The sequence below is a fragment of the Neoarius graeffei genome, chromosome 23 (assembly GCF_027579695.1).
Source record: "Neoarius graeffei isolate fNeoGra1 chromosome 23, fNeoGra1.pri, whole genome shotgun sequence".
NCBI lineage: Eukaryota > Metazoa > Chordata > Actinopteri > Siluriformes > Ariidae > Neoarius > Neoarius graeffei.
The window spans coordinates 18,083,582-18,105,359 of NC_083591.1; the positions used below are offsets into that span (position 1 = coordinate 18,083,582).

General features: G+C 41.2%; 1 protein-coding gene across 1 annotated transcript in view; it reads left to right on the forward strand.

The window, feature by feature from the left end:
- Positions 1–21,778, forward strand: part of LOC132871268 (calcium homeostasis modulator protein 5-like) — a 51,805-nt gene that overhangs the window by 22,606 nt on the left and 7,421 nt on the right. The window lies entirely within an intron of this gene.

Consider the following 21,778-nt stretch of genomic DNA (forward strand, 5'->3'; position numbering starts at 1 on the left):
ATGCTGATGACACACAGTTGTATGTCTCTGCAAAACCTGATGAGAGACACCAGCTTAATAAAATTGAGGTATGTGTTAAGGACATTAGACACTGGATGCTTATTAATTTCCTTCTGCTTAACTCTGACAAGACTGAAGTACTTGTGCTAGGACCACATACAGCTAGAAGTAAGTTTTCTGATTCCACAGTAACTCTGGATGGCCTTTCTGTTTCTTCACGTGCAGCAGTAAAAGACCTCGGAGTGATTATTGACTCCAGTCTTTCATTCGAAACTCACATTGATAACATCACCCGGATAGCTTTCTTTCATCTCAAAAATATTGCAAAGATAAGAAATTTAATGTCATTGCATGATGCAGAAAAACTAGTCCATGCTTTCGTTACCTCCAGGTTGGATTATTGTAATGCCTTACTGTCTGGATGTTCCAATAAGTGCATAAACAAGCTCCAGTTAGTTCAAAATGCCGCAGCAAGAGTCCTTACTAGAACTAGAAAATATGACCACATCACGCCTGTCTTGTCCACACTGCATTGGCTCCCAATCAAGTTTCGTATTGATTATAAAATACTACTATTGACCTTTAAAGCACTAAATGGTCTCGCACCACAGTACCTGAGTGAACTTCTGCTCCTCTATGACCCGCCACGCCTACTTAGATCAAAAGGTGCAGGCTATCTGCTGGTACCTCGTATAGTGAAGGCTACATCAGGGGGCAGAGCCTTTTCTTACAAAGCCCCACTGTTATGGAACAGCCTTCCAAGTAATGTTCGGGAATCAGACACAGTCTCAGCATTTAAGTCTAGGCTGAAAACATATCTGTTTAGTCAAGCCTTTTGTTAATGGTGTTTATGAGGTAAAGGAGTAGATCTGGAGGGTCCTCAGACATAGAGTGTTTTGGTAAACTGGGATGTATGGATGCTGTCAGTCCCCACTCGCTTGCTCACTTGAGTTTGTTGACGGTGTAGTGGCTGGCTGCTTTATGTCCCGGGGCTCCCTCATGCCTGTGTTACCTTCTGGCTCTCTCCTTTTAGTTATGCTGTCATAGTTAGTTGCCGGAGTCCCTGCTTGTACTCGGTGCAATATGTATACTGTTCCTACTTATTCAGGTGACATTGGGCATACCTAACCACCTGTGTTTTCTTTCTCTCCCCCCCCACCCCAAATCTGTCCCTCTGAGTTACATGGAGTCAACAGGAAATCTTTTGGTGGAGACGGTGGGGACCTCGACTGGCTATCGTAGCCTGCAGGGAATCGGCCGTCAGACATTCTGTCGCATGTCCCAGACCCGGTGAAATGTAACTGAATTGTCTTGGCCAGGCCTAAGGGTCCCATCTGCATCTCATCATTGCTGAGGAGTGTGCTCCCATCACCCAATCAAGCATCCAGCCAGAGCAGGGTCATGATATATTTTTTACCATATTAACATGCCATTGTGTGTTATGCCTGATGTAAAGACTCTCGTCTCTGCGAGCCTACCACACAGATTTAAATACTTGTCATTTTTAGGGCATACCTAACAACGTGTTTTCTTTCTCTCTCTCTCTTCCCCCCCCCCATCTGTCCCTCTGAGTTACATGTTGATCCTGGGATTGAGATGCTGGCCTCTTCTGCCCCTCGGACCTGCTTGATCCATCCTGGTGCCCTGTGTCTGGTCGGAGTTTTATCGCCCCACTCCTGTGAAGGACGGCCCCATGAGGACAGTTGAGGGTTATACCTGTTAAAACTGTTAATATTATAGTCAGGCTGTCTGTTGTTGCCCAAATGAGGATGGGTTCCCTTTTGAGTCTGGTTCCTCTCGAGGTTTCTTCCTCATGTCGTCTGGGGGAGTTTTTCCTTGCCACCGTCGCCACAGGCTTGCTCATTGGGGATAGATTAGGGATAAAATTAGCTCATGTTTTAAGTCGTTCAAATTCTGTAAAGCTGCTTTGCGACAATGTTTATTGTTAAAAGCGCTGTACAAATAAACTTGATTTGATTTGACTTGATAGGAGCCTGGTGAGGGACTTTGCTGTGTGGTGCAACAGGAACCATCTGCAGCTCAACACCTCGAAGACCAGTCATTGACTTTGGGAGGTCCAGACCAAGGTCACGACCAGTTCTGATCGAGGTCATCGAGGTGGAGGCTGTGGATTCCTACAAGTACCTCGGGCTGTGGCTGGACAGCAAGCTGGACTGGACTTGCAACACCAAACACTTATACAGGAAGGGACAGAGCAGACTATACTTCCTTAGGAGGCTGTGGTCCTTTAACACCTGCAGGAAACTCCTGTGGATGTTCTATCAGTCTGTGGTCGCCAGTGTCCTGTTTTACACCGTGGTGTGCTGGGGTGGCAGCACATCCAAGAAGGACACATCCAGGCTGGGCAAACTGATCAGGCGGGCTGGCTCTGTTGTCGGCATGAAGCTGGACTCTCTAGTGACGGTGGCAGAGAAGAGGTCTATGGACAAACTATTGAACATCATGGATGATGCCAGTCACCCTCTGCATACCGTCATCAGCAACCAGAGGAGCCTGTTCAGTGATACAATGCTCCTTCCCAAGTGCAGGACGAACAGACTCAAAAACTCCTTTGTCCCTCATGCCATCAGACAGCTCTCTGGGGGGGAGGAGGGGTAACAGGAGGACAGAGGATGGGAAGGAGCAGTAGCCTAGCCTAACAATAAGCAATTCTGGACAATGTGCAATATAATGTGCAATATCTTTCCTGCTCCCTCCCCCCCCACACACACATGCACTTACCCTAACCCCACTTCTCCCCCCCTTTCCCCCTCCCCCTTTCTCTCTTCCCCATATCTTATTCTTTTATACTTGTATATGTAAATACTTAATTTATTTTAATTTATCTAGAAGTTTTTCCTCTATTTCTTTTCTCTGTTTATCTGTAATGATGCTACTGGAATCTTAATTTCCCTGAGGGAACCCTCCCAAAGGGATCAATAAAGTTTTATCTAATCTAATCTAATCTAATCTAATCTAATCTAATATTAATTACATAAGCATATAGATACTGAAATTATTGTTTAAAACATGTATTTACCTGTGAAAATACCTCTAGCGGGGTGCTGTGCCTTCTGCCGGCTTGAAAGCATACTTCTCCCTGTCCATGCAGAGCTTGCCGGTGCTGCTACCATCATCATCAAATTCTTCCTCCTCCTCCCCCTCTGCTGTTTCAGGCTGGGTTACTTCATTTTTGCTCGCTTCTTCTTGGGTCACATTTTCTAAACTTTAAACTGAAAATTTACAAATTTTTCCCACAAAATATCCAATGTTCTTCAGCTGAAAGACAGATGCAGAATGCTGCAGACACACTAGTTTTATACCCACTCCTGGCTTGTATCACACGCAAGTTATGAGTGATTGTAACGTGCTAATCACATGCGTCACACATGCTTCACAAGTGCGGCCCGTACTCATAGCGCAGGAAACTGGTAAAATGCAAGTCACATGCACTCCACACTCACTGAACACGCGCTGATCACGTGCATCAGACATGCACTTTCCACGGGGCACAATTTTTCCCACGCCTCAAGGAAGTCAGGCGTGCAACCTGTACTTGACAAGTACTTTGCCTGTACTCCTCCCCCAAACTTTCCCCTGGGTTCACCGCGACCCTGTGGCACGGCTGCGAGCTACCAAACCCTGCAACCTGTGCGTGTCCAAAATACTTACAGTGGGTTGTGAGTGAGGCTTTAGGCAGCAGAAGTCTACATTCCTAGATCATACTTTGTCAGTTCAACCTCCTTCAGTACAGACAGGTCAAAACCTAAAGCTTCACTCACAGCTTCACTAAGTGTTTTGGACATGCATGGGTCGCAGGGTACTCATGTTTTATTATTTGATGTTTGCATGGTAAATTAACATATACTCAAATAAAAACAGCAAATGAGGTGGTCTTCTTCCCTTCTACAATGCTACATGCTACATGACTGGTTCCTTGGTTCCTCCCCAATATATATACCCAGAGTCTTGCCCCTCATGTCATGTGTGGGTCGCGTGCAGGTCACGTGTGCTGAGTGCAGGTCACGTGCGCTGTGTGCATGCCACACATAGGGGTAGAAAGTGAGATGTACTTCTGTCTTGTGGGCTGCACAAATAGCAAGTACAAATAGCAATACTTGTGCAGTACTTCTGAGGCACGTCACTCGTACAATGACTGTGCGTCACTCGTGCATCTTACTGTCATCGCAAAAAGCCCCTACTAGCCATGCTGCTGACTTGGTTCAGGCATACAAAAGGAGTACAGGTCCCGTACATAGTGTATGCATTCATGATTTGTTGCAAGACCTGTAGAATTTGCATGTGCAGGACCAAAAGTCTCCATGGGCAGTCTGCGACCTTCTATGGCACTGAACACACGCAAGTGTTGCGCAAGTCTCAAGCATGGGTTGTGAGTTTATGGCTGTTACAGTCATGTGAAAAAATAAGCATATCCCACTGAAATTGTAGACTTTTCTCAATATATTTAAACAAGCAAACATTTCACTCTCTCTGATACAAGGCCTACAGATAAAGGTGATATATAAGTGAACAAAACAACAAGGACAATTAGCTCTTTCAATCATTTTTTCAACAAAAATATCATTTTGATGTAATATTTGGGGTGGCATGGTGGTGTAGTGGTTAGCACTGTCGCTAACCCAGGTGGTCTGTACAGTGGTTAGCACTGTCGTAAGAAGGTCCTGGGTTCGAGGCCAGCGGCTGGCGAGGGCCTTTCTGTGTGGAGTTTGCATGTTCTCCCTGTGTCTGTGTGGGTTTCCTCTGGGCGCTCCGGTTTCCCCCACAGTCCAAAGACATGCAGGTTAGGTTAATTGGTGGCTCTAAATTGACCATAGGTGTGAACGTGAATGGCTGTTTGTCTCTGTGTCAGCCCTGCGATGACCTGGCGACTTGTCCAGGGTTTACTCCGCCTCTCGTCCATAGTCAGCTGGGATAGGCTCCAGCTTGCCTGCAACCCTGTCGAACAGGATAAGTGGCTACAGATAATGGATGGATGTGATATTTGTCTGTGGAGAAAGTAAGTACACCCTTGGATTCAGAAGCTAGTATTGCCACCTTTAACAGAAATAACTTCTTGTAGGCATTTTGCATGACTGTCCATCAGTCTCTGACATCAGTTTACTGAATTTTTTGACAACTCTTCCATGCAAAATTCCACCACCTGGATCTGTCAGTGAATCATGTCTGAGTCTTTACATGGGAAACAAGTGGTGCACACACTTTTTAAAATAAACTTAAAATATATAGGCCACACAGACCACACACTTGGGATGGGGCAGTACATCTTTGCTGGGGTCTCCAGAAAATAATAAAATTAATATTAAAATATATTTTTGGATGTTCATTCCATTGTTTCTTGTTGTTCTTAAATGATAATACTCCATTGTTATTTCAGGGTTTTTTTCCCAATGTTTTTGGGACATAGTAGTAGGATCTTCATTTAAAAAAAATAAAATAAAAATATTTAAATTCTTCTGATATAGACCACTTCTGCTCAAACACGAATACAAATATTTGGAGCATTAAACAAATCCAGATAGTGGGGTTGCATTACATCACACCTCAAGTTCATAAATTTAATGGTAAAACCAATGTGTTAATTTTTCAGTTTTACTCTTGTACCCCTTTGCGGCCAACAGGGAATGGGTTCTTAAACTGATTCCATTCAGGATTCTTTGAATCCTGGTGCTAGCTAGCAAACCAGCCCACATTTGTACCAGTTTTGAGTAGAAATATTTTAATCAAGCATGCATCATCAACAGAAGGCGTTGCCCAATGCACAATGAAAAGAAACAGTAAGATGATTACCTGGAAGCTTTTTTCTGTCATTGCAGATATTTGTTTTCATCCAAAAAAAAAAAAACAAGCAAGGGCCAACTACTAATTATAAGATGATGTAGAAACTCTCCAAACTAATCACACCCACTGATGCATCATGGTCGGTGCTGGAAAAACCAGCTATCTTTTGGCTCCAGCTGGGAACCAGCTTTTCAGGTTGCAAACCTGTTTATTTTTGGTCAAAATGCTCTGAATGTTTCAAAATTTGGTGCGCGGACCAGAATGGAATCCATTTGTTGTTGGTGCAAAATGGGTATTAGTGTAATGTCCTGGATCTTTATTTTCTCCTAGATGATATTTTGGTATTTTGATGTTAAACTGACATGCAAGGGAAAACTGAAAACCTTTTTCCTGAGTAATCGGAGTGTTTGACCACTCAGTTATAGGTAGTTAAATTAAGCACTTAATATCTCATCTCATTATCTCTAGCCGTTTTATCCTGTTCTACAGGGTCGCAGGCAAGCTGGAGCCTATCCCAGCTGACTACGGGCGAAAGGCGGGGTACACCCTGGACAAGTCACCAGGTCATCACAGGGCTGACACATATGCTGTGTTCACACTTATACCGGTACGAAAGTGGTATAACTGTATCGATACAAAGTATACCGGTACAGTTTAGTGCATCTGTCCACACGAGCGAGAAATGTTTGCGGTTTTCTTTCACGGTAGTTGAAGTGCGCGAAATGTTTCCGTGGTTACCGAGTAACTTCCTTCCGAGAATATATGGCATCCGTTATTTCGAGATCTCGAGAAAACAAAACAATTATTTCATGATCTCAGCTGGATCACTGTATCTCCGTCAGTAGAGACGAAGCCGGGCCAGTCTTCTGTGGAGATGCCGCGGACTAATTTTGAAATTATCCCTTATTAAAAGACTTAATGCAATCTCTCCCTGTGTCAACCCCTGATCAAAATATTGACTAGGTGATCGATTATTCCAGTCTTTCTAATGACCAAAGTTGCGTCTATACAGAATGAGAAATAGCCCCAAAGTCAGCATATCACAAGTCTCTTGGCGCACCCGAATGAACCATTTCTCAGCTGTTTACTTGAGATCATGAAATAATTGTTTTGTTTTCTCGAGATCCTGAATTAATTATGTCATTATCTCGGGATAACAAGGTGAATAAAAAAAAAAGGATTATATGAAGGGCCTCTCTCGGCTTCCGTACGGATGGAACAACGTGTGTGTGCTTTTTGTTGTCAATGTACAGTCTGTATGGTGGTCATTTATTCAGTCGAATCGTATAAAACGTGCGAGGCAGTTGAGAAAGAAACAAACGAATCTCCGTTCTTCACTATTTTATTCAGCGAAGACATCGATTGAGGTGTGTGACTTTGCTTATGCGCATTATATTTGTATCGATACAGAGCCACTTCATCTGTCCACACTACAGCGAAGCGCTACAGTACCGATACGAAACCCATACATTTGTGGGTTTTGTACCGATACAGTTATACCGCTACAGTACCGGTATAGTTGCTAGTGTGGACAGGTGTTGCGGTACGAAAGTAGTTTCGTATCGGTACAAAATCCCTAGTGTGGACAGGGTAATAGACACAGACAACCATTTACACTCACATTCACACCTACGGTCAATTTAGAGTCCCCAGTTAACCTAACCTGCATGTCTTTGGACTGTGGAGGAAACCGGAGCGCCTGGAGGAAACCCACACGGACACGGGGAGAACATGCAAACTCCACACAGAAAGGCCCTCGCCAGCCACAGGGCTTGAACCCGGACCTTCTTGCTGTGAGGCGACAGCGCTAACCACTACACCACCGTGCCGCCCCAGCACTTAATATATAAACTGAAATCTCAAACAATCACATTTCCATGCTTCCAAATTCTAACAAACTAAAAAGTGCTGCTTCATCAAAGAAGCTTTTCCACCTTTAAAATTTTACTTCAACCTTTAATAATCTACGGTACACTGGTTCAATTCCAAACAGGAGATAAATTTGTTACATGTGTTAGAACCAGTATGTTTTGGTATCGTTGTATATTGTTGTGGGGGGTTTTCCCATAGACATATAAACATAGATGCTGCATTCTGTGTAGAATCATACGTCATCCTCGCCGCCATATTGGATGTGGCAAAGTGGAGATTCTTCAACTGTCTCTGGTATAGCATCTAGACAGTAGCCGAGAATAAAGATGCCTCATTCATGTGCTGCGTTTAACTGTACCAACAGGTTTACCGTCCAAACGAGATCACATGGGATTACCTTTCACAGGTGAGACTGGAAAAATACTTTTCAATACTGTTCCTTCAGTCTTCAGTTTCCCAGCTCATCTCCACCGGGTAGGTGTATAGTTATAAGCAGTGAGAATTAGATAATACAGTGCCACACTATGATGAACGTTTTTGAATGTATGATGAATGTTTTTAACCTTTCTGAATGTGAAGGAATCAGTGATGTATTTTGTTTTGGTATGACATTAGAACCTGGCCAAACTCAGTTTGGCGGTCATTCAGCTCACTTTATTCAACGAGAGTAGGTCTGTGTGGTGACTCAATAAATAAAACAGTAAATTTTTATTTTCATTCACTATTTCCAGTTTTTCCACTATTTCCATCATTTATCATATTCAGTCTTGTAGGTTGGTTATTGTGGCCTCAGGTTTTGGTAGCTTGCTACGGTATGCTGACTGATTAGCTTACCTGAGCTATCTATCGCGTATCTGTCGCTAGTTTGCAGTGTACAGGGTATTTCGCACACTATTTATAACCATCACATTAAAAGTTATGTGTTGTTTTGATGCCTGTTTGTTTCCCAAATATATACGTGTGTGTCTTAATGGGTGAATAAAAGGCATCGAGTTAAATATTATTGTAGAAAGGGGCTTTATGAAGTTCAGTCCATTTACTTGCATTGGTTTACGGGGAAGATTTGCCACATCAAATATGGCGGACACTCTGATGTATCCCAGCAGCGGGGCCACCAGCTCAATGCGGCGTCTATGTTTATATGTCTATGGGTTTTCCCCCCAAGTGAAAAAAAAAGAAAAAGAAACAGCAGCTCAGGAAACCCTGACTCGCCTCTTTATAACTACACGAGAAGGAAATGCCAGTTAAACGTGTTTCAATCATCTGAGGCATAATTTACAAACTCTTCAGTAAGCATTTTTATTATTTTTATGTTATTGTAAATACAGTGGTGCTTGAAAGTTTGTGAACCCTTTAGAATTTTCTATATTTCTGCATAAATATGACCTAAAACATCATCAGCTTTTCACACAAGTCCTAAAAGTAGATAAAGAGAACCCAGTTAAACAAATGAGACAAAAATATTATACTTGGTCATTTATTTATTGAGGAAAATGATCCAATATTACATATCTGTGAGTGGCAAAAGAATGTGAACCTCTAGGATTAGCAGTTAATTTGAAGGTGAAATTAGAGTCAGATGTTTTCAATCAATGGGATGACAATCAGGTGTGAGTGGGCACCCTGTTTTATTTAAAGAACAGGGATCTATCAAAGTCTGATCTTCACAACACATGTTTGTGGAAGTGTATCATGGCACAAACAAAGGAGGTTTCTGAGGACCTCAGAAAAAGCGTTGTTGATGCTCATCAGGAAAAGGTTACAAAACCATCTCTAAAGAGTTTGGACTCCACCATTCCACAGTCAGATAGATTGTGTACAAATGGAGGGAATTCAAGACCACTGTTACCCTCCCCAGGAGTGGTCGACCAACAAAGATCACTCCAATAGCAAGGCGTGTAATAGTCGGCGAGGTCACAAAGGACCCCAGGGGAACTTCTAAGCAACTGAAGACCTCTCTCACATTGGCTAATGTTAATGTTCATGAGTCCACAATCAGGAGAACACTGAACAACAATGGTGTGCATGGCAGGGCTGCAAGGAAAAAGCCACTGCTCTCCAAAAAGAACATTGCTGCTCATCTGCAGTTTGCTAAAGATCACGTGGACAAGCCAGAAGGCTATTGGAAAAATGTTTTGTGGACGGATGAGACCAAAATAGAACTTTTTGGTTTAAATGAGAAGTGTTATGTTTGGAGAAAGGAAAACACTGCATTCCAGCATAAGAACCTTATCCCATCTGTGAAACATGGTGGTGGCAGTATCATGGTTTGGGCCTGTTTTGCTGCATCTGGGCCAGGACAGCTTGCCATCATTGATGAAACAATGAATTCTGAATTATACCAGTGAATTCTAAAGGAAAATGTCAGGACATCTGTCCATGAACTGAATCTCAAGAGAAGGTGGGTCATGCAGCAAGACAACGACCCTAAGCACACAAGTCATTCTACCAAAGAATGGTTAAAGAAGAATAAAGTTAATGTTTTGAAAAGGCCAAGTCAAAGTCCTGACCTTAATCCAATCGAAATGTTGTGGATGGACCTGAAGCGAGCAGTTCATGTGAGGAAACCCACCAACATCCCAGAGTTGAAGCTGTTCTGTACGGAGGAATGGGCTAAAATTCCTCCAAGCCAGCATGCAGGACTGATCAACAGTTACCAGAAACGTTTAATTGCAGTTATTGCTGCACAAGGGTTCACACCAGATAAGCCTAGGTCACAACCGGACGTACGATTTTTTGGCCATGCGATTTTTGGCGTTTCCCAAATCGCTGTGTTTTTTTTGTTCATGGAGAAAGACGCACGTTGGCCGTAAGTTTGTCTTGCAACCTGAAAAAACGTAAGCGCCCGTAGAGTTTGTTTGACATGAGAAAGAACCTCTGCGGCCAGTCTGCGGCCAGTCTACGGCTCGAAAATCAGCACGTCACATGTGTGCCCTCCGTGCGTTTCACGCGCGCCCTCCATGCGTTTCTTGCAAGTAGACCGGCCGTAGGAGCATGTATGCCCGGTTGTGACCGAGGCTATACTGAAAGCAAAGCTTCACATACTTTTGCCGCTCACAGATATGTCATATTGGATCATTTTTCTCAATAAATAAATAACCAAGTCTACTATTTTCGTCTCATTTGTTTAACTGGTTTCTCTTTATCTATTTTTAGGACCTGTGTGAAAATCTGATGTTTTAGGTCATTATGCAGAAATATAGAAAATTCTAAAAGGTTCACAAACTTTCAAGCACCACTGTAGATGTTCATGTGATTTCTAAGCATCAGTGAACAATCTGACCAAAAAGTAAGTAAGTAAATAAATAAATAAATTTTACCCCAACACAATAGATTTACAAGATCCAGAATGTCACCTTGTTTAAAATTTCTGGAGAATTTATGCATTATGAATACAAGAAGTAGTAAATTTCTTTTTTTCCCCCATAATTCTAATTTCATCACATGTAATAAGCATGATGTTTCTAAAACTTGTTGGGTTTGTTGTGTAACTGAAGAAACATGAAACAGCTCATCTGGCCTTTCATAAACTCATGCACACAGGAAATGCCCACCCCAATTTTGGTTTCATTCAGCTCGTGAAGGAATTGATTAATTTTTACACGTGAATTTGCTGATTCTGCTCCTGATTTTAAAAAAAAAAAAAGGAAAAATTGTATTATGATGCAACTTACCCAGGGTGTACACTGCCTGTTGCCCAAAATCATCTAGGATTGACTCCAGCTCTCCCGCAACCCTGACGGATAAGTGCTATAGATGGTGGGCAGATGGATGGATGGATTATGATGCATTTAATTTATACAGTACCTTTCTTGACTTGGGCCCTAACTATGAAAAAGAAGACCTTTAAATAAATGCATTTTAGTCTTTTTCAGTATCCTCACATGCTTCAGTAAGTGTGTGTATACACACACACTACCGTTCAAAAGTTTGGGGTCACTTTGAAATGTCCTTATTTTTGAAAGAAAAGCACTGTTCTTTTCAATGAAGATCACTTTAAACTAATCAGAAATACACTCTATACATTGCTAATGTGGTAAATGACTATTCTAGCTAAATTCTACTAAATGTCTGGTTTTTGGTGCAATATCTACATAGGTGTATAGAGGCCCATTTCCAGCAACTATCACTCCAGTGTTCTAATGGTACAATGTGTTTGCTCATTGCCTCAGAAAGCTAATGGATGATTAGAAAACCCTTGTACAATCATGTTAGCACAGCTGAAAACAGTTTAGCTCTTTAGAGAAGCTATAAAACTGACCTTCCTTTGAGCAGATTGAGTTTCTGGAGCATCACATTTGTGGGGTCGATTAAATGCTCAAAATGGCCAGAAAAATGTCTTGACTATATTTTCTATTCATTTTACAACTTATGGTGGTAAATAAAAGTGTGACTTTTTCATGGAAAACACAAAATTGTCTGGGTGACCCCAAACTTTTGAACGGTGGTATATATATATATATATATATATATATATATATATATATATGCGGCATGGTGGTGTAGTGGTAAGCACTGTCACCTCACAGTAAGAAGGTCCTGGGTTCGAGCCCAGAAGCTGACGAGGTCTTGTCTGTGTGGAGTTTACATGTTCTCCCCGTGTCTCTGTGGGTTTCCTCCGGGTGCTCCGGTTTCCCCCACAGTCCAAAGACATGCAGGTTAGGCTAATTGGTGGCTCTGAATTGACTGTAGGTGTGAGTGTGAATGGTTGTTTGTGTCTATGTGTCAGCCCTGCGATGACCTGGCCGCTTGTCCAGGGTTTACTGGACAGCTGGGATAGGCTCCAGCTTGCCTGCAACCCTATACAGGATAAGCGGCTACAGATAATGGATGGATGGATGTATATATATACACACACACACACACACACACAGGTTTTTCTGATGTAAAAAAAATGAAACCATGATATTTCAAAACTTTCCCACCTTTAATGTGGCCTATAACCTGTACAATTCAATGGAAAAACAAACAAATCTGTTAGGGGGAAAAACATAAAAAAAAACAAGTGTTGCCAGGCAAAACAAACCTCACCCAGTCACGCTTATGCTGAACATGAAGGAAAATATCGTGAAAAAATAGGTACCCTATGGGTACGTGTGGCTACTGCTTATAAATAAAATTGTTTTCTGATACCATGTCCATTCAGTAAATATAGCACATATGAGGCAGTAGCCACAAAAATTAAGCATAATCCAAAAACGAACAAGTTATAAATCACAGAAGTAAAATATACCAAGTGTCTGTACTTTATATTATTCTACTCTTACTTCATACAGTTTTCGAAACTGAAACATTCAAACCAAGGCTGACATACACACGCTGTCACCATGATCGAAACTCTTATTTCCCAGAAATAGCCTGGTGCTAGAGCTCAGTGGAACACACTTTCCCTCTGTAATAAGCATAAACATATCTGAAAGCGATTTCTTTAGTCTAGTCCATTTATTTCGAATGGTGAACCAAATTGTATACACTCACCAGCCATTTTAATCTGAACCTGTGTATGCGCATGCACTGTTACATTCTTCCAGCATGATGACATAGTGGCTAGTGCCTCTATATGAGGCAGTAGCCACAACAAAAATGATTTTGACCTTTTTGGTGACCTTGACCGGATGACCCCCAAAAAGTTGGAGGTTCTATTTGAGACCAATGCCCATCTATCCTGAAAGTTTCATGAAGATTGATCCAGCTGTTTTCCCATAATATAATTAACAAAAAAAAAACAAAGAAACCCAACTGAAAACAATACCTCATCCCCTGGTGGACTCCGTCCCAGGCGAGCTAATAAAAAATGTACAATAAGCTGGTTGCATAAGTGTGCACACCCTTAAACTAATATTTTGTTGAAGCACCTTTTGATTTAATTACAGCATTCGGTCTTTTTGGATGGGAGGCTATATCCTGCTACATCTAGACTTGGCAATATTTGCCCACTCTTCCTTGTAAAAGCACTCCAAATCTGTCAGATTGTGAGGGTATATCTTTTGCACAGCCCTCTTCAGGTCACCCCACAGATTTTCAATTGGATTTAGGTCTGGGCTCTGGCTGGGCCATTCCAAAACTTTAATTTTCTTCTGGTGAAGCCATTCTTTTGTTGATTTTGATGTATGCTTGGGGTCATTGTTGTGCTGAAAGATGAAATTCCTCTTCATCTTCAGCTTTCTAGCAGACACCTGAAGGTTTTGGGCCAAAATTGACTGGCATTTAGAACTGTTCATAATTCCCTCCCCCTTGACTAAAGCCCCTGTTCCAGCTGAAAAACAAAAAACAAAACATGATGCTACCACCACCATGCTTCACCATGGGTATGCTGTTTTTTTTTTTGGTGATGTGCAGTGTTGTTTTTGTGCCAAACATACCTTTTGGAATTGTGGCCAAAAAGTTCAACCTTGGTTTCATCAGACACACATTTTCCCACATGCTTTTGGGAGAGCTGATGTATTTTTTTTTGCCAAATGTAGCTGGGCCTGGATGCTTTTCTTTGTAAGAAAAGGCTTCCATCTTGTGACCCTACCCCATAGTCCAGACATATGGAGAATAGGGGAGATTGTTGTCACATGTAGTACACAACCAGTACTTGTCAGACATTCCTTCAGCTCCTTCAGTATTGCTGTAGGCCTCTTGGCAGCCTCTCTGACCAGTTTTCGTCTTGTCTTTTCATCAATTTTAGAGAGACATCCAGTTCTCAGTAATGTCACTGTTGTTCCATATTTTCTCCACTTCTTGATGACTGATTTCACTGTGCTCCATGACATATGTAATGCTGTGGAGATTTTTTTGTACCCTTCTCCTGGCTGATACCTTTCAACAATGAGATCCTTTTGATGCTTTGTAAGCTCTCTGCGAACCATGGCTTTTGCTGGAGGATGCAACTGAGTAAATGTCAGGAAATTACAGCACGTGAAATTAGCTCAGTCTTTAGGAGCACCAGCAGCTTTAGTCAGGTGTATACCGGGAGCCAGGGTGCTGGACATAGCAGGTAATCTTCGGGTCCTAGGCAAGCACAGGTTCTCAAAGATAGTTATCCATGCAGGAACTAATGATATGCGCCTTCATCAGTCTGAGGGCACTAAGAGTAACTTTGTAGAGGTGTTTAAATTAGTGAAGGCAATGCCCGATGCTGTGGTATGCTCTGGCCCCATCCCAATGTGACGTGATGATGTCGCTTACAGCAGGTTATGGTCACTGAACTGCTGGTTGTCCTGGTGGTGTTCTGAAAACAGTGTGGCCTTTATAGATAATTGGGCTAATTTTGAGGGCACTGCTGGCCTGTTAGGGTGGGACGTATCCATCCCACTCAGGAAGGTGCTGCTTTCATTTCCTGCAGCATAGGTCATTGTCTCAGAACAGGCCTACTTAATTTCTGACAATCCAGAGCCAAGGCCAGGGAGCAGACGAACAGGCTAAACCAACTGTCTGCTAGCTGCACAGAGTCGTCACTCAGGGTCCACTACACCAAGACTGTGTCTGTTCCCCGAGCTAAACAAAAAGGTAGAAATATTCAGAGAGTTTGTTCCAGTAACCTAATCAATATAAAATTAGATCATACTGACTGTACAGCTGCTGCCAGCACCTTTGATCTAAAGGTGGGGCTATTAAATATTAGATCTCTTACATCTAAAGTGCTAATGGTTAATGAACTCATTACTGATCAGGAGTTTAATGTACTTTGTTTAACTGAAACATGGATTAAGCCAAATGAATATATAGTATTAAATGAAGCAAGTCCTCCTGGATACAGTGCCTTGAAAAAGTATTCATACCCCTTGAACTTTTTCACATTTTTCCACCTTACAACCATGAACTTAAGTTTTTTATTGAGATTTTATATGATAGACCAACACAGAGTAGCACATAATTGTGAAGTGAAATGAAAATGATAAATGGTCTTCAAAATTTTAAACAAATAAAAATCTGAAAAATGTGGTGTGCATTAGTATTCAGCCCCCCTGTGTCAATACTTTGTAGAGCCACCTTTTGCTGCAATTACAGCTGCAAGTCTTTTGTGGTACGGTATGTCTCTACCAGCTTTGCACATCTAGACACTGAAATTTTTGCCCATTCTTCTTTGCAAAATAGCTCAAGCTCAGCCAGATTGGATGGAGAGCGTCTGTGAACAGCAATTTTCAAGTCTTGACAGATGCTCAATGGGATTTAGGTCTGGACTTTGACTGGGCCATTCTAACACATGAATATTCTTTGATTTAAACCATTCCATTGTAGCTCTGGCTGTATGTTTAGGGTCATTGTCTTGCTGGAAGGTGAATCTCCTTCCCAGTCTCAAGTCTTTTGCAGCCTCCAACAGGTTTTCTTCCAGGATTGCCCTGTATATCCATCTTCCCATCAACTCTGACCAGCTTCCCTGTCCCTGCTGAAGAAAAGCATCCCCATAGCATGATGCTGCCACCACCATGTTTCATAATGGGGATGGTGTGTGCAGGGTGATGAGCAGTGTTAGTTTTCCGCCACACATAGCGCTTTGCATTTAGGCCAAAAAGTTCAACTTTGGTCTCATCTGACCAAAGCACCTTCTTCCACATGTTTGATGTGTCCCCTACATGGCTTCTGGCAATCTGCAAACAGGACTTCTTATGCCTGTCTTTCAACAATGGCTTTCTTCTTGCCACTCTTCCAAAAAGGCTAGATTTGTGGAGTGTACGACTTATAGTTGTCCTGTGCACAGATTCTCCCACCTGAGCTGTGGATTTCTACAGCTCCTCCAGAGTGATCATGGGCCTCTTGGCTGCTTCTCTGATCAGTGCTCTCCTTGCTCACTCTGTCAGTTTAGGTGGACGGCCATGTCTTGGTAGGTTTGCAGTTGTGTCATACTTTTTCCATTTTTGAATGATGGATTGAATAGTGCTTCTTGAGATGTTCAGAGCTTGGGATATTTTTTTATAACCTAACCCTGCTTTAAACTTCTCCAGAACTTTATCCCTGACCTGTCTGGTGAGTTCTTTGGTCTTCATGATGCTGTTTGTTCTTCAGTGTTCTCTATCAAACCACTGAGGCCTTCACAGAACAAGTGTATTTATGCTGAGAGTAAATTACACACAGTAAGACTCTATTAACTAATTAGATGACTTCTGAAGGCAGTTGATTGCACTGGATTGTATTTAGAGGTATCAGAGTACAGGGGGCTGAATACTAATGCACACCACATTTTTCAGATTTTTATTTGTTTAAAATTTTGAAGACCATTTATCATTTTCGTTTCACATCACAATTATGTGCTACTCTGTGTTGGTCTAACATAAAATCTCAATAAAAAACGTTTAAGTTCGTGGTTGTAAGGTGGAAAAATGTGAAAAAGTTCAAGGGGTATGAATACTTTTTCAAGGCACTGTACAGTTATATGCACCAGCCTCGTCTAACTGGCAGAGGAGGAGGCATTGCAGTTATTTATAATGATTATCTAGGTGTAACACAAAAATCTGGTTATAAATTTAATACATTTGAAGTTCTTCATACTCATATAATGTACAGTATGTAGCCTCGAAAAATAAGTCTACCCAGTTAATTCCGTTACTTATTATTTACAGGCCCCCGGGGCCATATTCTGAGTTTTTTTCTGAATTTGCAGATTTTATCTCAGATCTGGTTATTTCCTTAGAAAAAGCTTTAGTTGTCTGAGATTTAAATATTCACTTCGATAACCCAGAAGACCCTTTGAAAACAGCATTTGTGTCCATTTTAGATTCAGTAGGGATTAATCAGAATGTCATAGGACCGACCCATAATGGTGGTCACACCCTCGATCTAATACTAAAACATAGGGTTAAACATAGAAAATATAGTCATACTTCCACAGTCTGAAGTTATCTCAGGTCATTATCTCATCTGATTCAAAATATGTCTGAGTAATAATACAGTATATGCACCTCACCACACTACTGTATTAAACTTACATTCATGTCAACTACTGCACAGAGCTTTATAAATGATCTCCCAGAGTTATCAACTTTGATTGGGTCACTGTCAGCCCCTGCAGAACTTGATCAGGCAACTGAATGCTTAGAGTCAACATTCCGCCATACTTTAGATAATGTAGCTCCTCTTAAAAGGAAAATGATCAGAGTCAAAAAATTAGCACCCTGGTATAATGATGACACTCGCACATTAAAAAAAGACCACTCAAAAATTGGAACGTAAATGGCGTTAAACAAAATTGGTAGTGTTCAAATTAGCATGGAAGGAGAGCTTCCTGAAGTATAGAAAAGCTCTTAGTGCTGCTAGATCAACATATCTCTTCTCCCTAATAGAAGATAACAAAAATAATCCTAGATTCCTATTTAATACTGTAGCAAAAGTAACCAGAAATAAGTCCACTACAGACACATGCACACCTGTAGTATGTAGTAGCAACGATTTCATGAATTTTTTTAATGACAAAATTGAAAATATCTCATCTCATCTCATTATCTCTAGCTGCTTTGTCCTGTTCTACAGGGTCGCAGGCAAGCTGGAGCCTATCCCAGCTGACTACGGGCGAAAGGCGGGGTACACCCTGGACAAGTTGCCAGGTAAAATTGAGAATATTCGACAAAAAATTCAAACTACTAATTTAAGGTCAGACAATGTAAGTGACCCTGTAGTTAACAATATAACTGTATCAGATCATCAATTAGAATGTTTTACTCCCCTAAAAGAAACTGAATTTTGTATGGTCAAAAGCCTCAACTTGTGTACTAGATCCCTTACCTACACGTCTATTCAAACAGATAATACCTGAAGTAATTGAACCGCTTCTAAAAATAATAAATTCTTCTCTTACGATTGGCTATGTACCCAAACCCTAGCAGTTATCAAACCCCTGATTAAAAAACCTGACCTTGATCCCTGTCAGCTGTCCAATTATCGGTCAATATCAAACCTCCCCTTTATCTCCAAGATCCTTGAAAAAGCTGTGGCACAGCAGTTGTGCTTATATTTACATAGGAATAACATCCATGAAATGCATCAGTCAGGATTTAGACCTCATCATAGCACAGAGACAGCTCTGGTTAAAGTAGTAAATGACCTACATGCAAAGACGAGTTGACCAAAGTCCCATGTAAAGTGTCCAGTCTGTTGCCCATGGACAGCAAGGAGCTTCTACCCATGCTACATGCCCAGTCTCAGGTATTACTACTACTTAAAAGAAAAAAAAAACAGCCCTAACACTACTGTAGCTACCACTTAGTCCCCCCCACTCTATGAATGGATTGCCATCTTTGTCACACTAATATTACAAACTTGTAATGTAAATTAAAGGTAAAAGATGTTTTACACTCACATAAAGTGTCTTTTACAACAGCCTGTGTACATATTTCAGATGTTATATATGAACTTAAAGCATGAATAAAACCTACAGCAGCCCATTATACTTCAATGCAGTTATAATCAATAAATACTTCAAGATTTTTATTTTCACATTAATGTTTAACATCTCATGCTTGAAACATCTTTTTCCATGAGTCATCAATTATAGGTTATGAAAAAAAATTACATTTTAATCCCAGAATGTTCACTCAGTACTGTTACCTGAACACATTCACCCCAGGGAAATATTTCAAATATTCGTGAAATTATATGCTCAACAGGAAGTTGCATCATCTGAATTTCTGAAAGATCATAGGAAGAAGAAAATGACATCCTGGTATTCTTTTTTCTTTATTTTCAATGATTTAGCAGATATTGACTGTGATATTCCCTTTGACAAGAAATCATTGGAACATCCCTAATGTCCTCAGGCCATTAACATGGATGCTAGTTAATGACTTTTTTTCCTAATTCAGAAAAAATGACATCACAAATGTGTAATCACCCAAAAATCATGAAATTTCTCAGTTCATTTAATGAGTATTATCAGTTTTAACATGGATGGGAATATTAACACTTCCTCTTGTCCACTTCCTCTTAGTCTAGACGCTTTGACCAATGAACTGATACTCGTGAGAATCTAGAGATAAGAGGCTGATTCAACACCACTGCAGACTTCCTGAGAGCACACGTTTACCCATGTTTATTTCATATTTCAAAAATTTCATGCGTTTACACTGGATTTTCTGCAAATACAGCTGTGATGGTTAAAGCTGCAATGCTGCCCTTTCCTATGGTGACCAGATTTCCCTAGTCTGAAACCAGGACACTTTTGCACACGACCATGCTCGTGCATGCACACCTTTTTTTTTTTACGTAAACGTGACACTCAGAGAGGTGCTCTTATCATTTTGTTGAAGCTCACATTTATCAACATCTCACATGAAATAAAACAAACAGGCATTTTGTTATCTAGTAGCATAGTAGTATACAGATCAGTTAAATTATGGTCAGACAACAGATTTTGTAATGGCTGAGAATAGGCCAGGCTATGTCCATAGGCCAAATTTAAACTGATTTATTTCACCTGTTTGTGAGAACACCAAGGAGAATGCATATGCACATGTAGGCTATATCTCTAAAATTATATGCACTATAGCATGAACTTAAAAAGTAGATATGTGACCTCAACATAGCTTAGGTCAGAATCAACCTTACTAACCATTCCTCACAACTGAATGAATAAAGCAAGAAGATGTGTACAAAAGTGAACACTTTAATGGAAGGTGCAACAAGCTGTTCAACACAGCAATATGGCCAAACTGTCAGAATGGTATGTTAAACAGAAACAAAAAAGAGATAAGTGATTTGAGAATATATACCTACGAAAGCCGAGAGAGGCCCTTCATATAATCCTTTTTTTATTCACCTTGTTATCCCGAGATAACAACATAATTAATTCAGGATCTCGAGAAAACAAAACCATTATTCCGAGATCTCGAGAAAACAAAATTATTCCGTGATCTCGAGAAAACAAAACAATTATTTCATGATCTCGAGTAAACAGCTGAGAAATGGTTCATTCAGGTGCGCCAAGAGACTTGTGATATGCTGACTTTGGGGCTATTTCTCATTCTGTATAGACGCAACTTTGGTCATTAGAATGTCTGGAATAATCGATCACCTAATAAGGCAATATTTTGATCAGGGGTTGACACAGGGAGAGATTGCATTAAGTCTTTTAATAAGGGATAATTTCAAAATTAGTCCGCGGCATCTCCACAGAAGACTGGCCCGGCTTCGTCTCTACCGACGGAGATCCAGCTGAGATCATGAAATAATTGTTTTATTTTCTCGAGATCTCGAAATAACGGTTTTGTTTTCTCGAGATCTCGAATTAATTATGTCGTTATCTCGGGATAACAAGGTGAATAAAAAAAGATTATATGAAGGGCCTCTTGCGGCTTCCGTAAACATACACTCAAACAAAACAGCACTAAAGGAGGAGAGGGGCGACAGCCCGAGGAAAGCCCCCACAGGAGCGCACAGCATTTGCAACATAGGCTACCCAACTCAGTACAAGAACAAAGCACTTACAGTGTGTGCAGTAGGCTTCGTGTGCATTGTTCTGCACCTCTCGGAGGAAGGGGTAGGTGCCCTGTAAATCTTTGGAAAAGGTACATTTTCTTTTTGGCATAATTGCTGCAGCATTACTGCTGCTAGCTACTAGACAAAGAACATTCGCGCCAGTTAATGTTTATTTTATTGTTGCATGACAACACGTTCTGTTGTCTGGAATAATGTGGCTAAATAAACACCCATGCCACAGGGCCAGGGGGCAGTAACCAGGAAAGTTTGCGATTCCTGTCAATTAATCAAAATAGTAAATGCAGACATTTCTCCGCTAATGATTCCCACGCTGCTCAGTCGCAAACGTCGTGAGTGGCAAAAACCGGGACATATCCGTGTCCCGACAGACTTTTGTCGGGACTCGGGACACACAACCCCAAATCGGGACTGTCCCGGTAAAACCGGGACGTCTGGTCACCCTACCCTTTCCTAACAGATTAGCACACTAGCTAGTCTCCATGCTAAGTAGTTAGCCATTTTTAGCAAGCTAACATTGATTCACTTTGGGTGAGAGTCGACACATTTGTATTTTTGTGCAACTGAGCAATTAATTCCATATTAATGAATAAGTAATAAATAATTCACAAATCTTCTTTCCTTATACCGGTATCCTCGGCTGGATCCTGATCATGAGCTCTGCTTTGGCTCCTCTGATTGGCACGTGTTACAAAAA